Genomic DNA, 17,192 nt, shown 5'->3' on the forward strand with positions numbered 1-17,192 from the left:
TCAACATAAATGGCACTATGCGCATCGCCAGAGGGCGCTGCTTCTTTTCTGCTGCTCGAGTACATTTTCTACTCGAGTGGCAACCTTCTTTACGTGAGCAGTTGCGACCACCTGCGACCGCCCACATTGAGAAATTAAACTGCCTGCGTAAGAGAAATGTCGGCAGGACGTGGGTTATTCTCACTCACACTCGCCAACTTGACATAGGGAGTTTGAGCAGCGAAAAATCTCATCAGGAGGTGAATTTTGCTCACTCATGCTCACCAACTTGACGTTGGGGAGCACGAGGGAGGAAAAAAACTCTGCTCCACATAATTTCTGCAGAACTCTGCGTGCTCCACGGAGCGCAAAAAAACTGCACACTCAACAAACAGAGCAGAGTTTACCGCCCGGCCTTATTTAAAAGGACAGATTAGAACTATTACTGACTGTAGGAACACATACAACCTCCTGGAACATGAAAGGTTCCTGTAAAGGCAGATACATCATCTGGTAGCACATCCTCAAATGAAAGAAGCAGCTTTTTAAACACTAACACAGGTAGGTCAGCTACTCTCCACTTATTACAAAACCAGGGAGTGGATTTCAGCCACCAATAAAGATCTATGCACCCTCTGAGACGTCACCCACTTAGACATATTCACTACAACTTGACATCAGTGCCAAATTGTGGGAAAAGTTATGGATGAACATATAATATTATAATTTGTCAGCCAGAGGGAATCTGCATTCAAGGCGATGACGGGCTTGTACCTTACATTCGATAACCCATATGGGGTGTTCATGCAAAACAGTCACAATAAATGTAGGAGGGGATGTGGCATGGTGAGGGACCTCCTACATATGTGGTGGAGCCGCCCCAAACTGAAAACATTTTGGAAGGAAGTTTTGTCTGACATGAAAGAGATTACAGTGGTACCTACACTGGTTGACCCACAAGTGAGAGTGTTGGGGCTGCACCCTGAGGTGTGGGTGGGTGGGGATCCTAGCAAACTGGTGGCTCACATGCCAACTTTTGTTGACAGCGCATATGACTATTGGTACATATTGGAAACCAACTATGACCTCCAAGTGGGTTAGGTCCGGCATATTTGGGACACCATGGCACTAGAAAAAGAAATTGGACAAGTGGAAGTATATAGCAAAAACCTCATGAAAAATTGGTAACCAATGTTATGATATAGGAAAGATGAAATAGGAACTATAACATGTCCACCTAGAATGTGTGCAATGACACTATTTGATTGAGCTGACTCAGTGAGCCTTGAGCCACAATAGCTCAAAAGGCTGGAGACTGCTGTGGAATGAACACAAAACCATAACAAAATGTTCAGAAGTCTGTAATGTGCCGTTCCTGCGAATACAGTGGCCCTAATCCCATGAGTCCAAGAAGGGGAGGGGCGATCTTTCTTTTTACGATACAGGTTTCTGTATATGAGAACAATATTTTAGCACAAATGTTTTATATTTGTGTGAAAATTGAATAAAACATATTTTCCGAAAAATTACACAATACATATTTGGTTGTTATTTTTATTGTCACTATGATCTGCTGCAAGAAGAGACTCAGTTTAAGACGATTGCACCTTATTAGCAAGCAAAATGGTTTATGTTGTAGGACCTGTATAGTACAATCTGCCAAGTGAGGAGATTCCTCCAATCGTTGATTTAGCACTCCACCCACAAGCTGGAGGATTATCTGTTATTGTGAACTCTAAATCCAGCCCAGGGGAAAGGTTTGGCTGCCAAGAACTGGTTGTTCCACAAACCTCTGCGAGACTGAGGTTTGCACACAATTGCTGTGTTGACATGTACTTCTCCCCTTGGCACTGATTGTGGTCCATGTCCAATCACATCACCCACAGCCTCTGCTTTCACATTGGCCCCTTTCCAATGCTTTTTGAGGACATACACTGTTGGGATTGCTGCCTGGCCCAAGTACACAATTTCGTGATTTATCTGACATCGAGTATAAAATTAGACGTGCAAAGATGCTAAAAAGTTGAGAAATGTGCATTTCAGAAAGCCAAAAACGATATTGCGTCATTCGGCTTCAATGTTGTATGATCACTACCAGCTTATTTCTGTTAGTCCACTCATCAAATACCTTCATCCCAGCACAGCTGCCTGTGATATATAGAACCTATTTCCGTAAGAAAACGAGGTAAGGAGCGCAGTTGATATTTATTCAAGTTTCCTTTCATGCTTTGCTTGCACAGCCTGCCAGTTTCAGCAGTGTTTAATGAAGGACAACTTTTGAATTGCTTATGCTATTTATTTAGGCAACAATTATATTTTTCTAGGTAATGTCATTGGTTTAATTGTTAAGTAAATTAATTTATTTCCCGTAGTTTTTTGTTACATCTCTTTGTTTGTGGGCTAGGTCCTAGAGGTAGTCAGTGGTTGTTGGGTTTGATATGTGGTAGGTATCTTCGTTTATCAGTGGATTCAAGAGGGTACCATTGCTCTCCAATTGGATTACCAACTTAATCCCTATGTATAGTTGGCTCTGCAGGAGTCGTGCTTTGAGCAACACTAACTCCTGAAGGTTGTAAAGTAGGTACTGGATGATACAAATGATTTCAATTAAAGAATTTAAGGTCTAGTCGGAGCTACCTCTATGAAAAAGATTAGTGGCATAGACGGATTCACTAATGACTGTATATTTGTATTCAATACTAATTCATATTTGTAATAATAATAATCCACATTTTGTAAAGCGCGAACCATCACCCGTTAGGGTCTCTAGGCGCTGGGGCCATCGAGAAGATTAAGGAAGCTATTGCCCAGAGTCACATGGTGCTGGGCTAATCAGCCACCGGCCCCGGGGATCGAATCGTGACACCCTGATTCCGGAGTCAGTCACCCTGGCCGCAGCGCCACACCTCTCCCACCTATTCAATAATGAGCAGCTGGTTTTATGGTTATGGGTGCATACAATAGTGGGTGCATAGGCCGATGGGTAGACGTGATTGAATCACTGCATGGATTTAAGTTTAGTTTCATGAATTAACTCCTTGGGCGCGGGCGCGATTCTGCGCCTGTGCGGCGCTTTTAATAAGTGGGCGGATTCATGACAGCCCCCAGCCATCATCAGCACACGCCCACCGCCCGGGGCCGTCATCAGCATAGAAGGGGTTAATAAATGGGTGGTTTTCGCTATACATAGATGTTGTGCTACTCTATGTAGGACAGTCTGAAAAGAGAAATGACGGTTGACAGGCTACTGCTAGTATTTGAAATATTTAGCAAGTACTCTTGATAAATGGGTGGAAGTCACTCTTATATCCATTAAGCGGTACATTCTCCATCTGCCAACAAACTGCCCAGTGAATGTAACATCATAGGGCTTTGAATACTTCGGTATCTATGTCACCCGGGATAGGAAAACTTTTCTTGACCCTAACCTGTACACCCTACTAGATAGATTTAGGGACGAGGTGAAGTATTGAAGGAGTTTTCCAGTGTCACTCCTCAGCAGAGCTGGCATGTTTAAAATGATTTTCTTACCAAGATTTCTCTATGTACTGCAAAATACTCGACATAGGGTCACAAAGAGTTTCCTAAAGAAATGAGAGGCTGAAATTCGGTTGCTGTTGTGTAATGGAGGAGCACCACGGATAGCAATCAGCAAGTTGATGAGGGGGCATATAGGGGGGTATATGATGTGTTATATAATGGAGGTATAGCACTACAAACTATCACATAGTATTACTGGGCCACCCAGTTGGCAAAGATTAATAACAGGGTATTCACACAGCAGGATGAGCCTGCAGTCTGGTTTGATAAACATGCCATGGGAGACTGGAGAAACCCAGCAGTGTTATATAGGGTTCACTGACACAATATCAACAAATAAAATATTCCTATAACACAATATCGAGCTATAAATATTGATGTCAAAAATATCGATATCCTCTATTTATAATGGTAAGTACCAAAATACCGAAAAAAATATTGATGTCATAAAGATAGTTGTGCAAATTATCATTATATATATATATATATATATATATATATATATATATATATATATATATATATATATATATTCACTGAAAAAAACATAGGTTTCACACCAGTTATAGTTAGGTGGAAAGTTTACTCGCGTAAAACCATTGAAATTCCCACGTTATAGTTAGTTGGACTCACTATAACTTGCGCGTGCAATGCACTGCTGATGACGTCACATATTATTATTATTATTATTATTAAATTACACTTGTATAGCGCTATCTACCCGGAGGCCTCGTAGCGCTCATGACTGACACTTTATTAGCGCGGGAGCAGGGCAGATCAGCGTGCTTTTGCATACAAGTGTGTTTTAAGGGTTTTCCTGGAGGAAAGATGGTTAGTGGTTTCCCGAAGGGATAGGGGGAGGGCGTTCCAGAGTCTGGCCGCAGTATGTGAAAAGGAGCGACCACCCCATCGAGCCTTCTTGACTCTGACGGAGGTGGCCAGCTGAAGGGAGCCAGAGCGGAGGGAACGCACAGGAACGTAGGGGGTGACCAAGGTCTGCAGAATTGCGGGACCAGTGTGATGGAAGGCCTTGTGTAAAATACACATAGCCTTGAACTGCACTCTCGCCGCAATAGGGAGCCAATGGAGTTCTCTTAAGGCATTCCTAGCTGACTGTCGGCGAGGAAGATTGTAGAGAAGGCGGGCCGCACTGTTTTGGGTGACTTGGAGCTTTTGGATGACAAAGGCAGGGGCTCCCAAAAAAAGAGCGTTCCCATAGTCCAGGCGCGATAGTATCAGGGCCTGGACCAGGATCCTCCTGGCCTGAAAAGGAAGCAGGGGGAGCACCTTCCGCAGCATCCTCATCAACCCAAAACAGGTGGCTGCAATCTTAGTGGCTTGTACTGAGAAGTTCAAGGCTGGGTCGAACCAGATCCCTAGGCTCTTTATCTGGGGCTTGGGAGTGGGGGGCTCACCCAGACATGGTGGCCAGATGGATGCAAAAGCGGAGGGGGAAGAATTCCCCAACAGAATGACATCCGTTTTCTACCCATTAAGTTTTAAACAGGAGGAATGCATCCATCTGGCGACCGCCTCCAGACAGGGACCTAAGGTGTGGGACGAACCCTCCGCGTGGCCTAAAGAGACCACCAGTTGGGTATCGTCCGCGTAGGTGACAATACGCACACCAAAGGGTTGGACTATCCTGTCTAGAGGCTCCATATAAACATTAAACAGGGTGGGGCTCAGGGAGGAGCCCTGAGGAACCCCACACCTGAGAGAATGTTTAGGGGACACTGCCTCACCCTCAAAGACCTTAGAAAAACCGGTCGGTCAAGAAGGACGTCAGCCATTCCAGGGCCGCGCCCGACACGCCCATGTCCGTCAGTCGTTGCAACAACGTGACATGGTTAACCGTGTCGAACGCGGCACTCAGGTCCAATAGGATAATGGCGACTTTCCCACCCTGATCCACCACAGCTCTTGCTTCTTCCGTGACCGCTAGAAGAGCAGTTTCTGTCCCATGACGCGGACGAAACCCTGTCTGAGAGGCACGCAGGAGACTGTTTGACTCCAGATAGTTCGTTAGGGTGTTGTTTACGTGCCTCTCAAGCAGTTTGCTCAACCAGGGGAGCAGGGAGATGGGGCGATAGTTTGCCATGTTACTTTGGTCAAGATTGGGCTTTTTCAGCAGCGCTCTTACCATTGCGCACTTCCATGGCGGGGGAACGGATTTGGAGGAGATGGAGGTGTTAAGACCATCCAATATGATGGGGCGGATCATATCCATCGCCAGTTTGAGAGTATGTGGGGGTGCTGGATCATTGGGAGATCCAGAGGTGACTTTAGCAGTTAGTTTATCTAGTGTCGAAGCATCCAAGGGTGGGATTGTGTCTAGCCTACAAGAAGCTAAGGCATCGGAGGTTGGGGGGGGTGCAGGGTTCCAGCTCGTTATTTGTGTCCTCAAATGAGGAGTAAATTGTAAGAATATTTTGAGAGAAAAAGTTAGCCAAATCGTTGCAGCGGTTTTGAGCACCCTCAGTATCGGGGCATTCAGCTGGGGGGGAAACGAGGGATTTCACAATTTTAAAATTTTCCCTAGGGGCATTGGCAGCTGCTTGAATTCTGCTGTCGTAGAAGGAGGTTTGTGCTAGTTTTATCTCCTGTTTGTAGAGCCTAATATTGGCTCTATATTCATCCTTCTTAATTTGGGAATAGTCCTGTCTCCAGGCTCTCTCCTGCTTACGACAGACTAATTTCATACTCTTAAGTGCGGGGGTATACCATGGAGCAGCTTTTGTTTTTTTTGTAAGATTATTGTTTTGAACAGGAAGAACCATATCAAGTGTAGAGGTGATCCAGACGTCGAAATTGTTGGCTGCTATGTTGGCATGCATCACCTTCCCGGGGGGTCTCTAGCCAAAGCAGCTTCCCATACAGGGAGGGAGAGAGAGGACCATTTCCTAGCTTGGTGTTTGGCGAGACAGTGGGCAGAGGGGAGGGTATTTGTGCGCCAGATGAAAGGTATCACAAAATGATCCGTCCAAGGTAAAGGGATGGGGGGCTCCACTGTAATGTCGTTGATATTACTAAAGACAGTGTCGAGGAGATGACCTCTATTGTGCGTTACATGGAATCCCTTTTGATAGAGGTCCAATGCTTGAAGATTAGCACGAAGCGAGTTAGCAGCAGTGTCGAGAGGATCATCGAGGTGCAAGTTGAGATCCCCCAACAGGGTGAAATTAGGTGAGGATAAGACGACACTGGCAGCCAACTCAGTAATCTTAGTAATAAAATCACTAAGGGCGCCGGGAGGGCGGTAGATCAGAATGCCAGAAAAGGTGGTAGTGGGGGAGAGTTCTAGCGAAAATTGAAGACTTTCGCAGGTCGATGAGGTAAATGGGGTGATTCGGCACTTATAATTGTTCCGATAAACAATAGCCAGTCCACCGCCTCTCCCAATTTGGCGGTCCAATCTCTTAAGAGTAAATCCTAGTGGGATGGCTCCGACAACGGCCGGGTCGTTGTCTGCCTGAAGCCAGGTTTCTGTTAGGAAAAGGGCGTGGGGATTGAGCTCCTCAATCAGTAGACGTAATTCGGTGTGGTGTTTATTAAAAGACCTACAGTTTAGTAGGAACATTCTCCACTCCTGAACAGAAAATGGGCGTCGGTTGACGCGAATTGAGGGACTCCAATTACAGTTTTTACAGATAAAATCAGAAAGAGTAGGCAGAACCAGGTGATCACAAGCCGGACTAGTAGCGTAACGTAGGGCATGGAGTGTGGAACAGTCATAAACCATCGTGGGTGCAGCCACAGCCATGATAAGCAAATCTTACCGCAGGTAGCAGGAAGCGTCTGGACGCGGACTGGCGCAGACTGGCTTCTCTCTGGCGCCTCTCCGGCGCGTCTACGGCGCTACCACTGCGCGTCACCGCTGCGCGGTTGAGCGAGGGACTAAGTAGGTTAGGCGGAGTGGGAGACTAGCGCGTCAACCCACCAAGTATGGCCGCCTCCAATGGAGCAACCAGGAAGTAGTGCTGCTTGCCTCCCTCCACATCAAACAGCACTGGAAGCTGCGGTGGACCGGGGAGTGAGCGAGCACACAGCAAGTAATTAATTACACGATGCACAAAGTATTTAAAACGGTCTAAAAACAATTCTTAGCAGGAATACAAGAACACGCTTGTAGCAGTCCTACTTGCTACCAAGCGCTAGCGCGATAAATTTGTGAGTCAATATATTACATCACTCATGACATGGTCAGTGACATCACACATGACATCACTCATGACATCTCAAATGAGATCACTGATGACAACATCCTTGTGACAAAGTGGCAGACCTCCTATCAGCATAAAATAACCTTTGACACACACATTCAAAAATAGAAACTAACATTTTCTTAAAAAAGGAGAAACCAATACCAATTACAACAACTTATTAGGTAATTCCAACATCTACATACACATCCACTCATTCACCAACAGTTCTATATAGTCACTCATGCATGCACTTACTCATCATATGTACTCATACACCTATACGTCCTGTTACACACTAATACTCATCCATATAGTTACTCACACACAAATTCACACATGCAAATAAACTATCAAAAAACCATTTACTTGATTACACTGCTATATACACACCACTACACATACTTCTACAGAAACAGAAACATATTTACTCTCTTAAACAATCAATTATAAAAACACATACTCACTAACCCACCCATACACACAATCATCCACCCATACAGTCTTGCACACATGCTGTCTTCAAAATACATACAAATAGTGAGTCACTCATTCATGCATCTGTGCTCTAAGTAATATCCCCCACCGAACCATACAGACACTGATACTGATACTCAAAAAAACAACTAATAACCCATATACACACTCATGTAGCTACTCACCAACCCATGCAGCCACTTATACACAAAGTGAGACACAGATACAGATATTTAAATATTTAAACATTACTCGCTAATATATGTATTCACTAAGATACATTTAATAAGTCAGTTAACCAATCAATGTTACACAAAAAAAACATCCATTTAGACATTTATTTGCCCATTTATTCTTCCATCAACCTTTAGATATACATATATAAAAAATATTTATTTTTCAGAAAGATACACATTCACTGGATGATGTCTTCAGTGATGTCATTTGAGATGTCATCAGTGATGTCATGAGTGATGTCACTGACCATGTCATGAGTGATGTAACATGTGACGTCATCAGCAGTGCATTGCACGCGCAAGTTATAGTGAGTCCAACTAACTATAACGTGGGAATATGAGAGTAAAATTTCCACCTAACTATAACTGGTGTGAAACCTATGGTTTTTTGAGTGAATTTAATAGGTTTTTTTAAATGCTAACTCCTAACTATAACTGGTGTGAAACCTATGGTTTTTTCAGTATATATATATATATATATATATATATATATATATATATATATATATATATTCACAGAAAAAACCATAGGTTATAGACCATATATAGTTAGGAATTTGCATTTACAAAACCTTGAAAATTCAATGAAAAAACCATTGGTTTTAGGCCATATATAGTTAGGGATTTGCATTTAGAAAACCTTATTTTACTCGCATAAAACCATTGAAATTCCATATATAGTTATAAGCGCTAACTATATATCGCGCACCCGCAATCCACTGCTGATGATGTCACATATTACATCATTCATGACATGGTTAGTGACATCACTGATGACATCACTGATGACATCTCAAATGACATCACTGATGACATCTCAAATGACATCACTGATGACAACATCCAGTGACTGTATGTTTCTGTAAAGTTAAAATATGTCTTACATATTGAAGAATGAGTGGATGTATAAGTGTCTGGATGAAGGATTTAGTAGGTGCATGACTGACTGTATGAGTGAGTGATTAAATGTGTCTCACTGAGTGCATGGGTTAGTGACTAAACTGTCTTAATTTGTGCATCAGTATGTCTGTTGTTGTGTAAGCTGCTGCATGTGTTGATCAGTAGCTATAAGAGTGGCTATATGGGTTATTGATTGGTTGCCCAAGTATTTGAATGGGAGGCTGAGTGTGTGTGTGGGTGGCTGGGAGGTGTGTGACTCTGTGCATAGATGTGTAAGCAGTTGATTCACTAGGTGTATGAGTTCAAGAGTGCATGTGGAAACAACTATATGGCGGTTGACTGTGCATGGGTGTGCTGGTGAGTGAATGGATATCTCAGTGCTACATGTGCAAGTAAGTATGTATGTAAAACACAATACATGTGAGAGTTGACATATATAAATAACTGTGGATAAGAGCCAGTGAATGTGTGAGTGGCTGTATGAATCACTGTGAGCTTGTATCAGGGATTGTATAAGAGAGTAAATATGTGTTACTATATGTTTGAATAAGTAAAGTGTGTATAACTATATAGTTGAGGAAATGGAGTTGTGATTGATTCTTTGCATGACTGACTAGGTGTGTGAGTAACTCCATGGATGTGTGACAGTCTGTGAGTGCCAGTTTACACTGAGTGTATCTAAGGTTATATTAGAGTCTGAAGATGTATTATCACATAAATGATATCATCAGTGGTGTAATCAGTAATGTCAAATGAGATGTCAGTGATGTCATCAGTGATGTCATTTGAGATGTCATCAGTGATGTCATCAGTGATGTCACTAACCATGTCATGAATGATGTAATATGTGACATCATCAGCAGTGGGTTGCGGGTGCGCGATATATAGTTAGCGCTTATAACTATATATGGAATTTCAATGGTTTTATGCGAGTAAAATAAGGTTTTCTAAATGCAAATCCCTAACTATATATGGCCTAAAACCAATGGTTTTTTCATTGAATTTTCAAGGTTTTGTAAATGCAAATTCCTAACTATATATGGTCTATAACCTATGTTTTTTTCTGTGAATTTCATTGGTTTTTTAATAGCAAATATGAAAAGCTTTAAAATGTCAAGTACATGATAGATAAAAACATTTTCGTATTTATGCACGCTGATGTGCTTTGAACGCTGCACCCCCCCCTCCCCTCTTTTGTCTTAGTAGTACTCTCTCTTTGCAGATAGTGAACGGTAGTTAACGCAAGCCTTTGCCCCCGTTGTAATCCGTCGTGCCTGCTTGTCTCTCCATTTGATTGATTGTTGTCCAAGCATTTACTGTTTTAGAATTGGTTCTCTTTGGATCATTCTCTATTTACAAACAAGCACAACGTCGCAATACTCTGTTTAGTCTTTGCAGATAGTGAAAAATCGTGTAAAAAAATAAAAGTAATCGAGCAAAATCAGTAGGCCACTAATTGGATCTCTTTTTGACCTCGCTAAAATAGAAATATTAGGAACAACCCTTCATGAGAAATACGAAAATAGTGAGATGAACTGAGCTCCACACCATGAGGGCTGCAAGACAGCTCGGCTCCATCACCCATCCCGCACAAAATAACGACAAACCCTATGCAAATATTAAAAATATAGACAACACACCAGCAAAGAAACAGGGTAAAACATTTTATTAAAAAACTATTTACATAACGTTGGTTTATAAGATGATGTCAGTAGTGGACCGATGTGTGAATAGGTCGAAAGCAGCACAAGGCTCCAAGATCCGGATGGCAAGCTCCTGGATGTTGGGTGCCATAGTTCAGAGTTCTGAGTTTGAGCCTTTTTCAATGCCTGTGCTTTGTTGAATCAAAATGGCGGCTTGACACAAAGCTGACTCAAGCGTTGTTACTGATGCTTTGCAGACCAAAACTGGTTTTCAGTTTGTACATTTTTCTAGATTTTTCAATCCAAGTTTGGTTGACTTTGTAGAACGATGGCTTCAAATTTTCAACATACGGTGTGGTGGCGCTGACTGGGAGGGGGCGCTTCGCTCCTGCCCCCTCCCCAAGTAAGATTTTCATACGTGAAAGTACGTTAATGGTTTTGGTCCCTGAGTTGCTTCGATGTCACTGCCATTCTCAAGTGGCATAAGTTCTGGATGTTGGGTGCCATAGTTAAGAGTTCTGAGCAGTGCTTGTAACACTGTCTGAAGCTTATTTCCACCTACTGCAGCTTCACTATTCTCAAAGTAAGTGAGTGTCGTTTGTGGACCTGACTGCATTAGAAAACAATGTGATATGTTACCTTCCTAAACAGCTTGACGGAGGCCCCTGAGGGGCGGTGTGATGGCCATGGACTCGGAGAAGACGCTTGGCTCCGACACCCTCCCCAAGTCTTATAGCACTGGTGTAGCCTGAGATCGCCCCCGACATAGGCGGCCGGCTCCCGGGGTCCGGCGGAACTTTTTGCCTTTTGATGACTCTTCAATTCTGAACCTTGTCCCACAATCCGTTTGACCTGAAGACACGCTGTAGTGGGGCGCCCCTTTACCGTTTCAGTTGCCATTCCGCCCGCTTTTGCTACACTGTGCCTCTTCCGCCATTCAGCTGTTTACCGCCCGCTCTTGCGACTACAGCGTCTCGCTCATCATGTAGTTGAGTTGCTCCCGCTCTTGCGGTGCAGCAATAGGCGGCTGCCACAGGACTCTCAAAATGGCGGCCGGCTCTTCGGTTTTGGGCCTGGTCCACTAAAATGGCCCTGGGACACCTTTGAACTCGGACGCTTCCCTGATAGGGCTTGGGTCCCATTCTCGAAAAGCGTCCCCTCAGCCGTGAAGATTCTACAAAAGTCTTGGGGGACTCCGACTCCCGCAGGCTTCTGGTGGGGAGCGGCTGCCATGATTGCTCGTGGAATGGCCACGACGGAGCTACGAGATGGTAGTGGTCTCATGCTGACGCCAGCTTTAGTCTGAAACATCCAGAAACACTGTAGACTACCAATTCGATCAGTTCCGGTAGCGCCCCAACATGACCCGGAAGAGAAGAACTTGCCCTCCCCTCTTTGACTGATGGTTCTTGTTGCCTGTCCCCTCTATTGTCATTTAACAGAACTTTTTGGACTGCTGAAAGGGGTTGTGTTCCGAACGCTGGTTGGTGGAGACATTTTGACTATATTCTTGACCTACGATGTCGCGTAATGCGTTATATGACACGCCGCGTTAGCGCACCCGGAAGTGATCCGAGGCGCGGCGCGCAGCGCGTAACGTAAGCATAACAGGTCATGTGACTTGTTAATAAAACTTTTCATTGGTTCATTTTACTTTTGTTAATTTAATGATGAAAAGCTTGGTCATATGACCTAAAAATACGCTTTTTATTGTTTTCGAACAATATTTTTTTTTCAAACATATGTTATAATATTCCAGGCTAATGTACTTTCCCGGAAAATTTACAACTGTCTTGCAAGTAAAATATATTCCTTTTTCGAGAAAAAGGGCGTTTCTTCCTTCCATGACGGAGCCGTTGAGTAAAAGAGATTCCGCCTGCTGTCTTAGTCGCCGATACGCCTGATTATCAGATTCTTATCGATCACTTTATGTTGCAGACATGAAAAACACAACTGCCCTTGACCATTTATCTTTACTGCGTTCCTACATATTATACCTTTTATCCGTCATGTAATTGGACTGCTTTATTTCACTTGCCTTTTACTGATTCGAAAACAGTGACTAAAAGTAAAAACTTTACCAATATAAATACTACTACCGTGTTTTGTTTTAAAAACCTTTATTGTGAAAATGTCAGTATACAAATACGGGCCTATAACCACGTGGGCCGGCCACGGAGCAAACTGAAATCGTATATGATGAGGAGACATTTACACTGTAGAAGAACGTAACGAGCGGGCCATTAGGTTGCAAGAACAAAGGTGTCTAACAGTTGCGGAATCGGTGGACGTACATTTTGTAATTAAAATAAGACAGGGCCACTTACAATAACATTTTCTAGATATACATTTGCGGGCAAGGAGTTACGAGTCCCATTTATACCGGCGCCATTTTGGGCGAGGCCGGGCAGGTCCAATATATAGTCAAAATGTCTCCACCAACCATCGGCCAGACCAGAACCCCTTTCGGCCCTTTATGCTACAAGATGGTGTCTTCCATTCAGAAAATATTGTTGGCAGCATTTTGAAAGGAAACAGAAACAGCCGTTCTCCTAGTGAGTTTCACATTGTTACATTTAGAAAGAATGTTGAAGAGTAGTATGTGGAAAATCTGAAGCCATTTTTCTACAAACTCTCAATCAGACTTGGATGAAAAAAAAAAACCTGAAGAATGTACAAACTGAAAACCAATTTTTGTCTGTATAGCATCAACAGTAACGCTTGAGTCAGCTTTGTGTCAAGCCGCCATTTTCATTCAATCAATAGCGTCCCCCTGCACACATTCAGGGACCTGGTCGTGTCTTCAGATGAAACGGATTGTAGGAAAAGAAGCAGAAAGGAAAAGGAAAAAAGTTCCGCCGGACCTCGGGAGCCGACCGCCTATGTCATGTGCGACCTTTGGCCACACCAGGGCAATAGTGAAGCTGCAGCAGGTGCAAATAAGCTTCAGACAGTCTTACAAGCACTGCTCAGAACTCTCAACTGAGGCACTCAACATCCAGGACTTGCCATTCGGATCTTGGCGCCTTGTGCTGGTTCCGACCTATTCACACATCGGTCCACTACTGACATCACCTCATAAGCCAACGGGGCACCCCACGCCGACTTTCGGCGCAGCATTGTAGGATGGCCACACCAGTGCGGCAACTTGCTGGACACAACATCGGGGCCATCCAGATCTCGGCGCGTTCGACTCACTGTACCGCAAGAGTGACCGCAACTCAGCTGGACACACCGTCTTTCGGCGCAGCATTGTAGGATGGCCACACCAGTGCGGCAATTTGCTGGACACCACCTCGGTGCCATCCGGATCTCGGCGCGTTCGAGTCACTGTACCGCAACAGTGACCGCAACTCAGCTGGACACGCCGTCTTTTGGCGCAGCATTGTAGGATGGCCACACCAGTGCGGCAATTTGCTGGACACCACCTTGGTGCCATCCGGATCTCGGCGCGTTCGAGTCACTGTACCGCAACAGTGACCGCAACTCAGCTGGACACGCCGTCTTTCGGCGCAGCATTGTAAGATGGCCACACCAGTGCGGCAATTTGCTGGACACCACCTCGGTGCCATCCGGATCTCGGCGCGTTGTGCTGCCTTCGGCCTATTCGCACATCGGTCCGCTACTGACGCCGCCTCACGTGCCAATGGATTTTCTACGCTTTTTGTAGCCCTATGCCGCATAACAGGTCATGTGACTTGTTTATAAAACTTTTCATTGGTTCATTTTACTTTTGGTTTCCTAAAGATGGAAGGCTTGGTCATATGACCTAAAAATAACACTTTTCATTGGTTTAGAACATTTTTTTTTCCCAAACGATGAAAGCCCCACCTTGTTTCTGGATCATTCAGACTGAAGCTGGCGTCAGCATGAGAGCACCACCATCTCGTGGCTCCGTCGTGGTCATTCCGCGAGCAATCATGGCAGCCGCTCCCCACCGGAAGCCTGCGGGAGTCGGGGGCCCCCAAGACTTTTGTAGAATCTTCACGGCTGAGGGGACGCTTTTCGAGAATGGAGCCCAAGCCCTAGCAGGCAAGCGTCCGAGTTCCAAGGTGTCCCAGGGCCATTTCAGTGGACCAGGCCCAAAACCGAGGAGCCGTCCGCCATTTTAAGAGTCATGTGGCAGCCGCCTATCGCTGCACTGCAAGAGTGGGAGCAACTCAACAACATGGTGAGCGAGACGCTGTAGCCGCAAGAGCGGGCGCAACTCAGCTGGATGGCCGCCACCTGGCGAGGCCCTTCACGCCGCCTCCCCCACGCCCCCCCCCCCCCGGGCCGCCGCACGCCAATTTTCGGAGCAGCATTGTAGGATACCAAAACCAGTGCGGCAGTTTACTGGACATCACCTGGGTGCCTGTCGTACATGTTGTGTCAGCCATGGGACACTGGACACAGTGCCATCAACATCTCAACGCGTTCTGCTGCCTTGGGACTATTCGCACAACAGACCGCTACTGACGAGGCCTCCCCCCGCACCACCCGGGACGCCCCACGCTGTTTTTCTGTGCTGCATTGTAGGATCCCAAAACCAGTGCGGCACCCAGGCGACATCACCTGGGTGCCGTCCAGAACTCTGCACGTTGTGCTGCCTTGAGACTATTCGCACAAAAGACAGCTTCTAACCATTGTTGCTTTTTGGGTTGAAAAATGTTTAAATGTTTTTAGTTTTTGTTCCGTTCATTATAGTTAAAAGTTAATAAAGTTTTATAATCTTACTTTGTTGGAGTGTTATCTATTTTTTTAAAAACGGGTGAATGGGGCCTTGAATCGGGTTATTGTCATGTGTGGGCTTTGGAAGTGTGCTGCTGCAGGATCGGAGATTTCAAACTCAAATGTACGTTCTTTTTCTTACCTTTCCGAAGCATGGAGCGCAATAGCAGGCAGAGAAAGGGTGATGCACGTGTTGAACACTACCTGACCTGGCAAGTTGCTGGCAGTGCCCCCCCGCCCGCTCCTGAAAGAGGGCACACACACACCGCCGCCCCGAGTACTTCACAAATCTTTAAAAGACCATGCGCTTGTTCATGAGGCTTAAATGGTTTATCACCTCTTCTAGAACCCCTGCATCGACGCTCTGACGTTTCCTGGAAAAATTACCATGTAACACAATACCAAGCCCTGTCAGCTGAAATCCCCAAGGAATCGTGGGGCATATTATCAAGGGGGTTTATCTCCGCTTTTTTGGCTTTAAAAGCCATGAAAGCGGAGATAAAATTATCTCCCTATTACCAAGCTGTCGCTAACACCAGTTAGTGACAGCTAAAAGGAGATAGCGACCATCTTGGGTCCCGCTTTGCATGTCAGTGATACTTATCACTAATGACATGCAAAGTGGCGTGCCAAGATGTTAGCGACTGGAAACAGTCCCTAACATCGCTATCTCCTATTACCAACTTTTGGAGATATTCGCGCTAAGCGCGAATATCTCCAAAATCTAACACCTGCCCTGAGCAGTTCTTAGCCATGTTATCCAATGGGAGGTGGATAACATGGCTAAGAGCATTTGCTCGATAATACATGAATATCGCTGACTTTTCTGCGATAATAGCAAGGTTTATCTGCGATAAAAATCGCCGATGTGCGGCGATAATTTTTGTCTCTAAACAAGTTAGAGACAAAAATTATCGCTAGTTGTTCGTAATATGCCCCCGGGTTTTTGCTTGCAGAAATCGGGAGGCGGGAGACTAGCACTGAAATCAGTAGTCTCACGCCTGAATCGGGAGGGTTGGCATGTCTGAATTCTCTACAGCTGGGGCCATAAACTACATCCGCAGGGGTAGGTGATAGCCTGGGACCAGCCTGGCATCTAAAATGGCTGCCGTGCACGACAAAATTGTGGCATTGGAAAAAAGGCAAGATGGCGCAGCCGCTGGAAGAGATGTATCAACATATATCAGCCTCCTCAGCCACCCTCAGGAAACATAGGGGATTAGGATACGTCTCCCGCACCCCCTTATACCTAGTAATTTAATTAACGAAGCACAAAATGGCGAATTCCCGTTTCGCTACCAGTTTGCGGCCCAGTTCGCGGCCCGTGAAGCGCTTCTACCGTGAAAAATCATTTTTTTTTTATTTTCCCCACGGGACCCTTTAATAACCCCAACAACATTCCTAGGGGGTCAAGAGGGGGATACCTTGCCCCCTTTCATTAAATTCCCCCTTCGTTTTTCACCTCTTCTTCTCTCTCGATCCTACCGAGAGACATGATGGCGGCC

The 17,192-nt window shown here is 44.9% G+C and overlaps 1 protein-coding gene across 1 annotated transcript in view; it reads left to right on the forward strand.

Annotated features, from left to right (window-relative positions):
* Positions 1 to 1,983: 1,983 nt before the first annotated feature.
* The window catches only part of LOC147692004 (cytochrome P450 2F3-like), a 753,496-nt gene continuing 738,287 nt past the window's right edge, over positions 1,984 to 17,192 (forward strand). The window contains exon 1 of the mRNA XM_086938297.1: positions 1,984 to 2,164. The gene's annotated coding sequence lies outside the window, so the exon portion shown is untranslated. The remainder of the gene's footprint in view (positions 2,165 to 17,192) is intronic.

Source organism: Lissotriton vulgaris, chromosome 9 (genome assembly GCF_964263255.1).
Source record: "Lissotriton vulgaris chromosome 9, aLisVul1.2, whole genome shotgun sequence".
In the NCBI taxonomy this organism is placed as follows: Eukaryota; Metazoa; Chordata; class Amphibia; order Caudata; family Salamandridae; genus Lissotriton; species Lissotriton vulgaris.